This window comes from Geotrypetes seraphini, chromosome 10 (genome assembly GCF_902459505.1).
Source record: "Geotrypetes seraphini chromosome 10, aGeoSer1.1, whole genome shotgun sequence".
In the NCBI taxonomy this organism is placed as follows: Eukaryota; Metazoa; Chordata; class Amphibia; order Gymnophiona; family Dermophiidae; genus Geotrypetes; species Geotrypetes seraphini.
In genome coordinates, this window is record NC_047093.1 from 131,619,123 (window position 1) to 131,630,124 (window position 11,002).

Consider the following 11,002-nt stretch of genomic DNA (forward strand, 5'->3'; position numbering starts at 1 on the left):
ATATGTTTTGCTATACACCGCCTTGGGTGAATCTCTTCATCAAGGTGGATAATAAATCCCAATAAATAAGTAAATTATCTAAATAAAAATAAAACTCTCCATGCCTAAGTCAAAATGCACCACGTTCATCAGTAAGGTTCCCCCTCATAACAACGGGGAAGCCTCTCCACCACCAACCCTTTCTCAACCCCTTTACATTCTAGGTTAAGGGTCTTATAGACCTGATCCCACCTCCAGGACCCCCTCTGCCTTTCTGTGCACTTACTTCATCAAAATAGGGGAAGAGAGTATGATAGCTTCTCACCACTACCAAGTTCCTACATGGATTCAGCTGACCTTAATAAAGATGTGCAGGAGGAATTTGATACTTACTCGGTACAGAAAGATGGGTCTGTTCAGATGTCTCTGATTCAGGAGGATTTATGAAGGGGAGATCTTCCTCTTGTTTAACGCTTAGTGAGAAAACGGATGTTACAATTGGAAACCCTGTTACAAGAAAACACATCTAGGATTCACCAAGAATCTGATAATAATAAATTAGGAAACAGAGTTTAAGTCTCTAAGGGGCCCTTTTACTAAAGCTTATTGCATGCTAGTGGAATTAGCGCATGCTAAATACTAAGAAGCCCATCTCTTATAATAAAACGCTAAGCGCACATGCGCACTCTCACCGCCATGTTGCCTGATCTGTAGTTCCGTGGCCGGCAGAGTGCGCATGTGCGTTTACCACACATGTCCAGACAAAGTTCAGACGTGCTGCAGGTCGGCGAGTCGATGGTGCCTAGGATCCATTCTTGGTAGCGGGGGGTCGGCGCCGGGATCAGGGGGGGAGGTGGCGGCGGGCCCACCATGTCGATGAGGAGGAGGAGACGCGGGGTGTGAGCGCGGCCGAAGGGAGCCGTTGGGGTTTGCGCGCGCTGACCTCTGGGCATGCGGGCGGGAGTTGTCGCCGCCGAGGTGGGCTTTTAAGGAGGTGGGCTTTTGAGGTGGACTGGGACAGTTGCAGTCAGGCGCCCTGGCGGGTTTCCGTCTTCATCCAATAGGGAATAGCTTACGCTCCATCGGTTTAAAACTACTAAAATTGCCTCTTTAGAGGAAATGATTTGATCAGTAGCTCTTGCAGTTTTAGCACAAGTCCCACTTCGTTACTAACACTAAAATAACCTTTAATATATTTATATCTACTAGCACCCATTAATGTAACGGGCTAAAACACTAGTACATATAATATGAGCTTCTAAGTATTTAGCATCCTCCACTTTCATTTGCAAACTCTAAGCTTAAGTAAAGGGCCCCTAAATGTTTAATGTCAATCTTGTGCTCTGAAAATGCAAAACCCTTTAAATCTAATACAGCTGCTTACTCTTGGTGGGCTCATTTGGGTTTCCTTTTTCCTCCAATTCACAGTGTTGTGGAAAATATTTCTCATCTTCTTTTTTAATCTTGAATATAACATCAGGATTAATGATTAAATAACCTGTTAATAAGAAGTAGGACAATGATATTTACATTATATTTGTAGAATCCCATAAATTTCCATGTGTGTCTGTGTCTCTGTGGCAATTTTGAGAGCAAGGGGAGGAGCAACTGAGGATCACGCTTGCCCTCACTACTCCCCATAGACTGCCAAAACTTGTAAAATAGGTCCTTGGGGGCACCTACAAGTGGGAAGAGTGTAAAGGCAACTCCAGGTTAGAGGGGAGGGAGACAAACACAAAACCAAAACCAGGCAGAAAAAGAATTTTAAGGCAATTTTGGCACTGACCAAAATTCAGTCAGCTTCTAGTATGTGTATATATATTGGGATTTTAGTATTGTATATATCTGACAAAGCTTAAAGCTTAGAGAAAAAAGACAGTTACAGACTGCCAGTTGATTAAGAAAAAATCTTAGACATTTGCTAGTACAGATATTTCTCTTCATGGCCCTCCAAGGTGGAGACACTGCAGTTGCTATCTTCTTGGTGGCATCTGTTACCATCTAAAGGGGGTTATACACTGCAGTTGACTACTCTGCAGCTGACGTGTCATGGCCTTACACAGATATTGTAGTTCTCAGCAAGAAATCTGACAACTGAATCCTTCCTCTTGCCTTCGGTACCAAATTTTTGTAGCTTAGAAAAGGAAGACAAACTGGCTAAAGTTGAAAGACCTTAAACTAGAGGCTTCTTACATTGGCTCCTATTGGATATTGGATGGCATCAAAAGCCAGGTTCTAAATTTCAGATGATGATGGGACCCAATACCTGGGATTTCTCTAGGGTTCAGAAAATAACAGCACCCATTCCATAACGTACCGGTGATAGAAGATAGAGAAGGTGTATTTACCTCGTGAGATGAGGATGTCATGAATCTCCTTGATGACCTTCTTGTACAACTCTTTCTGCCATTCTTCCAGAACATCCCACTCTATTTCCAAGAAATAAGCAGCAACATCCTTGAATGTGACAGATGTCTGGAAAGCAAGACACGGACACAGTCAGCCAGTTTCCTTATCATGTTTCTGTAGTAGACTTTGTTATATGACTTCTGTCAGTAAGATCAGATCTCTGGTGCATTATAGTATGAAGACAGTTATCCCAGGACAAGCAGGCAGCATATTCTTGACTGATGGGTGACGGCACCGACGGAGCCCCGGTACGGACAATTTTAGAGTGATTGCACTCTAAGAACTTGGAAAGTTCTGGTAGGCCGCACCGCGCACGCGCTAGTGCCTTCCCGCCCGACAGAGGCGCGCGGTCCCCAGTTTCTTAGTTTCTGCGGAGCTAAGAAGACGCGTTTCTTTCAACGGCTGTTGAAAGTTCTTTTTCTACTTAATATCGCCTTCCCGCTCGCGTAAACCCTTTTGGAAATTTTATTTCCGTTATTTCTTTTCTTTTCTTAAAAAAAAAAAAAAAAAACTTAATTTTTTTCTTCAGTTTTTGGTTAGCCCCGGCGGGGCCTATTGCCATCATCGAGGCCTCGGCCTTCGATTTGGCAGAAGCCGTATTCACTTTCATGCCCCCTCAACCCGGGTTTAAAAAGTGCCAGCGGTGCGCTCAACCAATTTCACTGACAGACCCACACAACTGGTGTCTGCAGTGTCTTGGTCCTGACCATCGAGCGTCTACCTGCTCCCGCTGTGCGACTTTAAAAAAGAGAACACTTAAAAACCGCCAGATACAGCAGCAGTTATTGTTCGGCGCCGAGATGTCTGATTCCGCACCACCGGCACCGACGTCGGCTCCATCTCAGTCGGCACCTACTTCGTCGACACTGCGCGATACCGCGCCGGCGTCGCACCCCGCAGGTAAGCCGGCTAAGGAGCCTTCCCCGTTGGAGCGTCCTCCGGTCTCAGTAGCAGCGAGTCCAATCCTGCCGACCACGAGGCGCCCACGGAAACTCTCCGCTCCGATTGAGGTGAGTCCCTCGACATCGGGTTCCTCTTCGGAGTGTAGAGCGGCACCCAAGTTTTCTAAGTCGTTCTTTATAGTTCAAGTTCTCCATTTTACCAGCTTCGTTGCTCGCCTTTGCACCCTCTCGAGCAGTTTTATAGCCTTCTTTAGGTAGGGAGACCAGTGTTGGACACAGTATTCCAAGTGTGGTCTGACCATTGCTCTATAAAGCGGCATTATGACCCTCTCCAATCTACTCGTGATTCCCTTCTTTATCATGCCCAACATTCTATTTGCTTTCTTTGCCGCTGCCATGCATTGTGCTGACAGTTTCAGTGTCCTATCTATCAGTACCCCCAGGTCTTTTTCTTGTTCACTCTTACCCAGAATTGCACCAGACATGCTGCATTTGTGCTCCTTGTTCTTTCTGCCCAAATGTATTACCTTGCATTCTTCCACATTAAACTTCATTTGCCATGTCTCTGCCCATCTCTCTAACTGGCTCAAGTCTCTCTGTAGTTCCTCGCTGTCCTTTTGTGATCTGATTGTCCGACATAGCTTTGTGTCGTCTGCAAACTTGATGGTTTCACTGGACGTTCCTTCTTCTAGATCGTTGATGAAAATATTAAATAAGATGGGCCCAAGAACCAAGCCCTGGGGCACACCGCTAGTCACTTTCTCCAAGTCTGAGAGCTTCCCATTTATGCCTACCCTCTGCATTCTGTTTTCCAGCCATTTGCCTATCCACCTTAGTATGTCTCCCTCTATTCCGTGGCTTTGCAATTTCCTGAGAAGTCTTTCGTGTGGAACTTTGTCAAACACTTTCTGGAAGTCCAAGTATATTATGTCCACTGGTTCCCTGTTATCGATTTGTTTGTTTGCTGTTTCAAAGAATTGTAGTAAATTTGTCAAGCATGACTTCCCTTTCCTGAAACCATGCTGACTGGCTCTCATCAGGTCGTGTGTATCCAAGTGCCAGACTATGCTATCTTTAATCAGTGCCTCGACCATTTTTCCAGGGACTGACAGACTCACCAGTGTGTAGTTACCCGGTTCTCCGCTTGATCCTTTTTTGAAAATTGGGGTGACGTTCGCTATCTTCCAGTCATCCGGTATCTGTCCAGTTCTAATTGACAGGTTGGCAAGGTTTTGCAGTAGTTCTCCGATTTCTACCTTCAGCTCCTTTAAAACTCTAGGGTGAATTCCATCCGGTCCAGGGGATTTGTCGCTTTTAAGTTTGTCGATCTGGTAGTATATCTGGTCCAAATCCACTTCTAATGTGGTGAGGCTGTTCTCTATTTCTCCCTTGAACACTTTCACTGTTTCAAGTATTGATGTAATGTCCTCCTTCGTAAAGACAGACGCAAAGAAGGAGTTTAGTCTCCTCATAGACCTTTTTGGCATCCCTTATCGCCTTGTGACATTTCTTCTGATCGTTTTTGTGGCTGTTCCAGGCTTCGGTAGTTCTTTCGCATTTCCATTTTCCCTATCTGCCCTGCAGGCTCACAATCTAACTGTGGTACCTGGGGCAATGGAGGGATTAAGTGACTTGTCTAGAGTCAGAAGGAGCAGGCTGGGATTGAACTCACAAACTCAGGGTGCTAAGGCAGCAGCTCTAACCGCCAAGTCACTCGCTCCCACAGTAACCTTGCAAGACTGACATGAGTTGGGTTTATATTCAAGTCAACACTTTTTTCCCCCTTTTTGGCTTAAAAGTTTACCACAGTTTATATTTGGATGGATTTATATTTTAGTCCCCTTGTTGTACCCAGCTGTAGGGTAGAGATCCTCACAATTTACTCCTTTAGGTGGGCCATGAACCAGAACCAGACATTTGCTGGAAGGCCAGAGCAAGTATTCTTCTCAATAATGCCAAACCATATAGATGGTTTTAGTAAACATAACTTCAACTTTATTCCATCTCTCTAGAACCAGAGAGAGGCTCTTCTTGAACAGTAGGTTGCAGAATAAAACAACAAACTATTTACATATTCAAGTATATTAAAGATGGCATGTTGTTTTAGTATCTCCTGATTGTGAGATCCCCTGTGCTAAGAATCTGATCTATTGGTGGAGATAGCCCAAGGCAGGAGCTTAAGAAATCGCTGATGATGTCACTCATATATTGATGTGAATCCACCATTAGAGTCAATTGTAGCTAGCCAACTTACTGATTACTTGGAAAAATTCTTTCTATTCCAGCTATTTCAACACGGATTCTGTTCTAACTTTAGTACTGAAACTTTATTGATCTATTTTCTTTCTAAAATCCAACAAATTCATTCTCAAAATAAATATTCCATTTTACTTCAATTTGATTTATCTGCAGCATTTCACGTGGTTCATCATGACATCCTCCTTCAGCTGCTTTCAGATATAGGTCTCCACCAAGCAGTCTTGGATTGGTTCTCCAAATTCCTTCTGCATCGCTCTTATTCAGTGAATTTTGAAAGTAACACATCCATTTCCTGGCAGTGCCCTTGTGGAGTCCCTCAGGAATCTCTACTTTCTCCAATATTATTTAATCTTTACAATACTACCCTTAATATTTTTAAGTTGTCTACCTGCGAAACCTTACTCACTTATGCAGATGACATTTTTATACTGATAGAGATAGATCCGGATACCATCGATTTAGTATCTAAAGTTAATCTCTGAATCTCCAAACTTCTAGTGTGGACCCAGGCCGTTTGGATGAAACTGAATGCGTCTACGATGAAATTATTATGGCTAGGCCCAAAATTGGATTGTCTCCCTAGTTCTGTAACACAGGCTTCTGGATCCTCCTTATAAATCGAGTTTTCTGCCAAGATCCTAGGAGTCCTTTTTGACTCCTCACTCTCTTTCAAGGATCAAATTAACTCTGTGATTAAGAAATGCTTTTCAATTTGCGCATGTTGAGGAAGGTTAGACACCTTTTTCATCAACACCATTTTTCCATTCTAGTTCAATCAATCATTTTATCTCATCTTGATTATTGCAATGTCATTTATCTTAGTATTACAAAAACCTGTCTTTCCAGACTACAATTGGTCCAAAATACTGCTGTTAGATTGATTTTCGGGAAGCATAAATTCGGCCATGTGACACCATTGCTTCATAATCTTCATTGGCTCCCTGTGTATTTCAGAGTCCAGTTCAAATGTGCCTGTGTCATCTTTAAAATTCTTCATGGTATTTTCACTCCCCTAGTTTCTTTATCTTGGAATTTTTATAGATTATTTTTTGCAAGGGGTGACCAACAATTCAAACTATTCTGTCCTTCTAGCAAAGGTATCAAAGGAGTCAAGATCTTTGGTCAATCTTTGACCTTCAATTCCCTCAACTTTGGAACAATCTTCCACTCTTTTTAAGAAGCTCTGTTTCCCTTCCCTTTTTTCGTAAGTCTTTGAAAACTATCCTGTTCACTAAGCATTTTGGTAACTAATTCTCTTTGATATCTCCTTCTCTATAGTTCTTATTGCCTAAACTAACTATTGTAAACCGAGACGAGCTTTCTTCGATTGAAGTCTCGGTATACAAAGCCAAGCATTAGATTAGTCTAGATTAGATCCAAGCCCTGCCTGAGGCCTTGTGTACTGCACATTTTTAGAAGTTGCCTTTTTACAAGCTGTATCCTGTTCAGTAACAGTGCATGTCAGGTTTCATTGGCCTATAAAAAAGAGGCAGGAACTCCAGTCCAGAGCTGCTGCTATCCAGTTCACATTGTTCTAACCACCTTTAACACATAGGCAGCCCTAAATAAAATAGAGACTGCTAATGTTCTTTGCCTAGATTGGGGAGATTCATGCACCCAATCTCACATCCCTTGGGGTATGAATTTACCTCCAGGCTACATTAGCATATATGGTAGATCTTTACAAGCAGTAATGCAGCAGGGAAATCCCACATCACTCTAGAGGACCCCAATCCTGAGCCTACCATCTATTAATGGGGTCATGCAGTTCTCCTTCCCTCTTCCTATCTCATTAACCCTCTTATACAGACTACTGCAATCTACCTCCAACAGGTTAGTCTTCCCTCCCAAACTAACGTGACCATTTATTTTTTTCATCAAAAGGGGACATCTATTAATTGTCAGTCCCGCCCCCAATCCCACCCTAGCCCCACCCCCAACCCTGCCCTAGCCCCACCCCCAACCCCATCCCCAATTTCTTCCATTCATTTTTCATGTAACATATCTTATTAATTCATAATGGTAACCATAAAATTTAAAAAAAACTACAAAGCACACTATACGCAGAGAAAATGTTAATTATCATTTATATTTGGGGGGATTTTCAAAGATGTCAAGGCAAATGACTTTCAAATATGCAATGTCACCTCAGTAACTAAAGAAAAATAGACAAATATAGTGCAAAATATAGACAGCAGATATAAATTCTCAAAACTGACACGTTTTGATCACTAAATTAAAAATAAAATCATTTTTCCTACCTTTGTTGTCTTGTGATTTCATGAGTCTCTGGTTGTGTTTCCTTCTGTCTGTGCATCCTTTCTTTTGTTTCTTTCTTTCTGCACTCAGGCCCAACAATTGTCCCTTTCTATTCCCTCCCTCCTTCCTTCCCATGTCCTTAATGCCCCCAGAGCCTCCTTCCCATGTCCTTAGTGCCCCCAGTGTCTCCATCCTGTGTCATTAGTGCCCCCAGTGCCTCCTTCCCATGTCTTTAATGCCCACAGTGCCTCCTTCCCATGTCTTTAGTGCCCAGTGCCTCCTTCCTATGTCCCTCGCATTGCCTTCCACATTTTGTCCCACCCCCACCCCCAAGCCAGCCAGCCTGCCTGTCTACCTCTCTCCCTCCCTCCCTGGCCAAAGCCAGGCTGCCTGCCTGTCTACCTCTCTCCCACCCTCCCTGGCAAAGCCAGCCTACTTGCCTGCCTAGCTATCTCCTTCCCTCCCTGCCGCAAAAAAAAAAAAAAAAAAAGCCTCCCCATCTTTCCCCCCTGTCTGCTGCTCTTACTGCCCTGCTGCTACAGCTGCTAAACCCAACAGGAAGTCTTCTTTCCGACGTCAATTCTGACGTCAGAGAGGATGTTCTGGGCCAGCCAGGCAGCGATTGGCTGGCCCAGAACGTCCTCTCCAACATCAGAATTGATGTCGGAAAGAAGACTTCCTGTCGGGTTTAGCAGCTGTACAGGCAGGGCAGTAAGAGCAGCAGACAGGGGGGAAAGATGGGGAGGCTTTTTTTTTTTGCGGCAGGGAGGGACAGGAAGTGACCGCCTGTCCCGTTGTCCCCGAGCACAGCTTCGGGACGCTGTCCCGTTTTCAGGGACAGCTTCGGGATGCTGTCCCCGAAAACGGGACATTTCGGCGTCCCGAAGCTGTCTGTGGGGACAACGGGACAGGAGGTCTCAAAACGGGACGTATGGTCACCTTATCCAAAACAGATGAACAAGAAAAGAGAAGGGAAGGCTGGAAGAGATGCACAGGGAAAAGTTTTCCTTTTACAAGAGTAAAGAAGAATTTCTTACTTGACACAAGACAATAAACATAGAAATCAAAACAAAGAAAAGAAAATACCTTTTTATTAGACCAAAAACTTTTTTAAAATTACCTGGTCAGAACCCAGGGCAAACATTTCCCTCCTGTTTCCCTCTGAATTCTGCAGCTGCTGGGATGGATTCAGGCTGGAGATTTTCCTCTTCCTGGAAAGATGAGCAGATTGGGCTGATCCCTGAGTCTTAGATATAATCCCTCCTCACCCCTATGCAGGAAGGGAACTGGTTCTCCCAGGGATTTGCAGTTGCAGGACAGAGAAAGTTTCTGCTTCTCTTCTGAATCTTGTCTGTTCTTTGCAGCTCTGGAAGTAGAGAAAACAACTGAGCCTGTGCAGAGCTCTACACCCCACCCCTTCAGTGAGGTCATCCTGGAAATCCCACCTCCTTAAGGTGGAGCTGTAGAAATAGCAGATACAGGGCAGATCATTCGTGTGGAATCTACTGTGCTGTCTCAAGATTCAGAAGAGAAGCAGAAACGTTCTGTGTCCTGAAACTAGAAATCCCTGGGAGACCCAGTTCCCTTCCTGCAGAGAGCAAAATTGCTTACCTGTAACAGATGTTCTGCATAGACAGCAGGGGAATGCAGCCACAATTGTTGATGAAGTCCCCCTGGACCAGGGGTGGGCAACGAGGGCCGCAATCCAGTTGGGTTTTCAAGATTTTCTCAATGAATATGCATGAAATCTATTTGCATGCTCTGCCTCCATTGTATACAAATAGATCTCATGCATATTCATTGGGGAAAACCTGACTGGATTGCAGCCCTCATTGCCCACCCCTGCTGGGCTTAGCCTGCCTGGCTGAACTTTCCCCTAGCTACAGTAGTTTTTTTTTTTTTTGGGGGGGGGGGTTCCTACTGGGTATGTGCAGCCACCTTGCCTCTGGAGCTCCACCCCCATAGCCCATCAGTATATCTCTAGCTCCATGGGGTGGAAGGAGACGTACACAGAGGATCAGAAATTTGTTGGCGGGTAGGAAGCAGAGGGTATGATTGAAGGGCAACTACTCGGACTGGAGGAGGGTCATGAGTGGTGTTCCGCAGGGGTCGGTGCTTGGACCGCTACTATTCAATATATTTATAAATAACTAGTGTTTAAGCCCGTTACATTAACGGGTGCTAGACTATATGCCTGTCTGTCTTTCTTTATTTATGTCTCTCTCCCTGCTCCTGTCTCTTCCTTTCTTTCTGTCTCTCCCCCTCCTGCTATTTTTCTCTCTCTCTCCCTGGCACCCTTTGTCTGTCTGTCTCTCTGGTCCCCTGTCTGTCTTTATTTCTGTCTGTCTCTCTCCCTGGCCTCCTTTGTCTATCTGTATTTCTTTCTGTCTCTCCTCCCTCCCCCCTCACTTTCTTTGCAGAAGCAGCAGCGGTATTTCCCTTCCCCTCCAGGTCCCTGTGAAGTAGTAGCAGTATTTCCCCCACCCCCCACTCCTTTCTCCCCCCCCACTTTCTTTTGCAGAAGCAGCAGCGGTATTTCCCTTCCCCTCCAGGTCCCTGTGAAGCAATTCCCTTCTCTTACTGTGAGCTGTCCTGCTCCGTTCAGCCCCTCCCTTCTCTTAATGCGATCTGGCCTGCTCCGTTCGGCCCCTTCCCCTTCCCTTCCCGCGGGCTGGCCTGCTGCGGCAGGTTTTTGTTTCAAGTTTTAAAAGTGCCGGCGGCGGCTCTTCTCACGCTGCTGATCCTCCTGTAAAGAGCAGCCTGCGATGGTGGCCGGCTTTAGCGAACCTCGCAGGCTGCTCTCCAGCCTCGGTAGCACGTTCCCTCTGAAGCACGGGATCGCGTCAGAGGGAGTGTGCTACCGAGTTGGAGAGCGGCCTGCGAGGTTCGCTAAAGCTGGCCACCATCGCAGGCTGCTCTTTACAGGAGGATCAGCAGCGGCGGCGAGTGAGGGCCGAGGTGTGTTCCCTGCCGAGGACGTGGGCAGGGAGAGAGCTTGCCTGGATTCCAGGGTGAGTGAGGGCGGGAGGAGGGGAGTGGCCAGAATGTTCCCTGCTGCTGGGTTGGCTGCCACGGATCACATACCACAGCGGCAGGGAACACGAAATCCTAAGTGCGCATGTGCGCTTAGGTTTTATTATATAGGATATAGAAACAGGGACGAAGTGTGAAATAATAAAATTTGCAGATGACAC

The 11,002-nt window shown here is 45.3% G+C and overlaps 1 pseudogene; it reads right to left on the bottom strand.

The window, feature by feature from the left end:
* The window catches only part of LOC117367670, a 92,361-nt pseudogene extending 83,190 nt beyond the window's left edge, over positions 1-9,171 (bottom strand).
* Between the last annotated feature and the right edge of the window lie 1,831 nt (positions 9,172-11,002).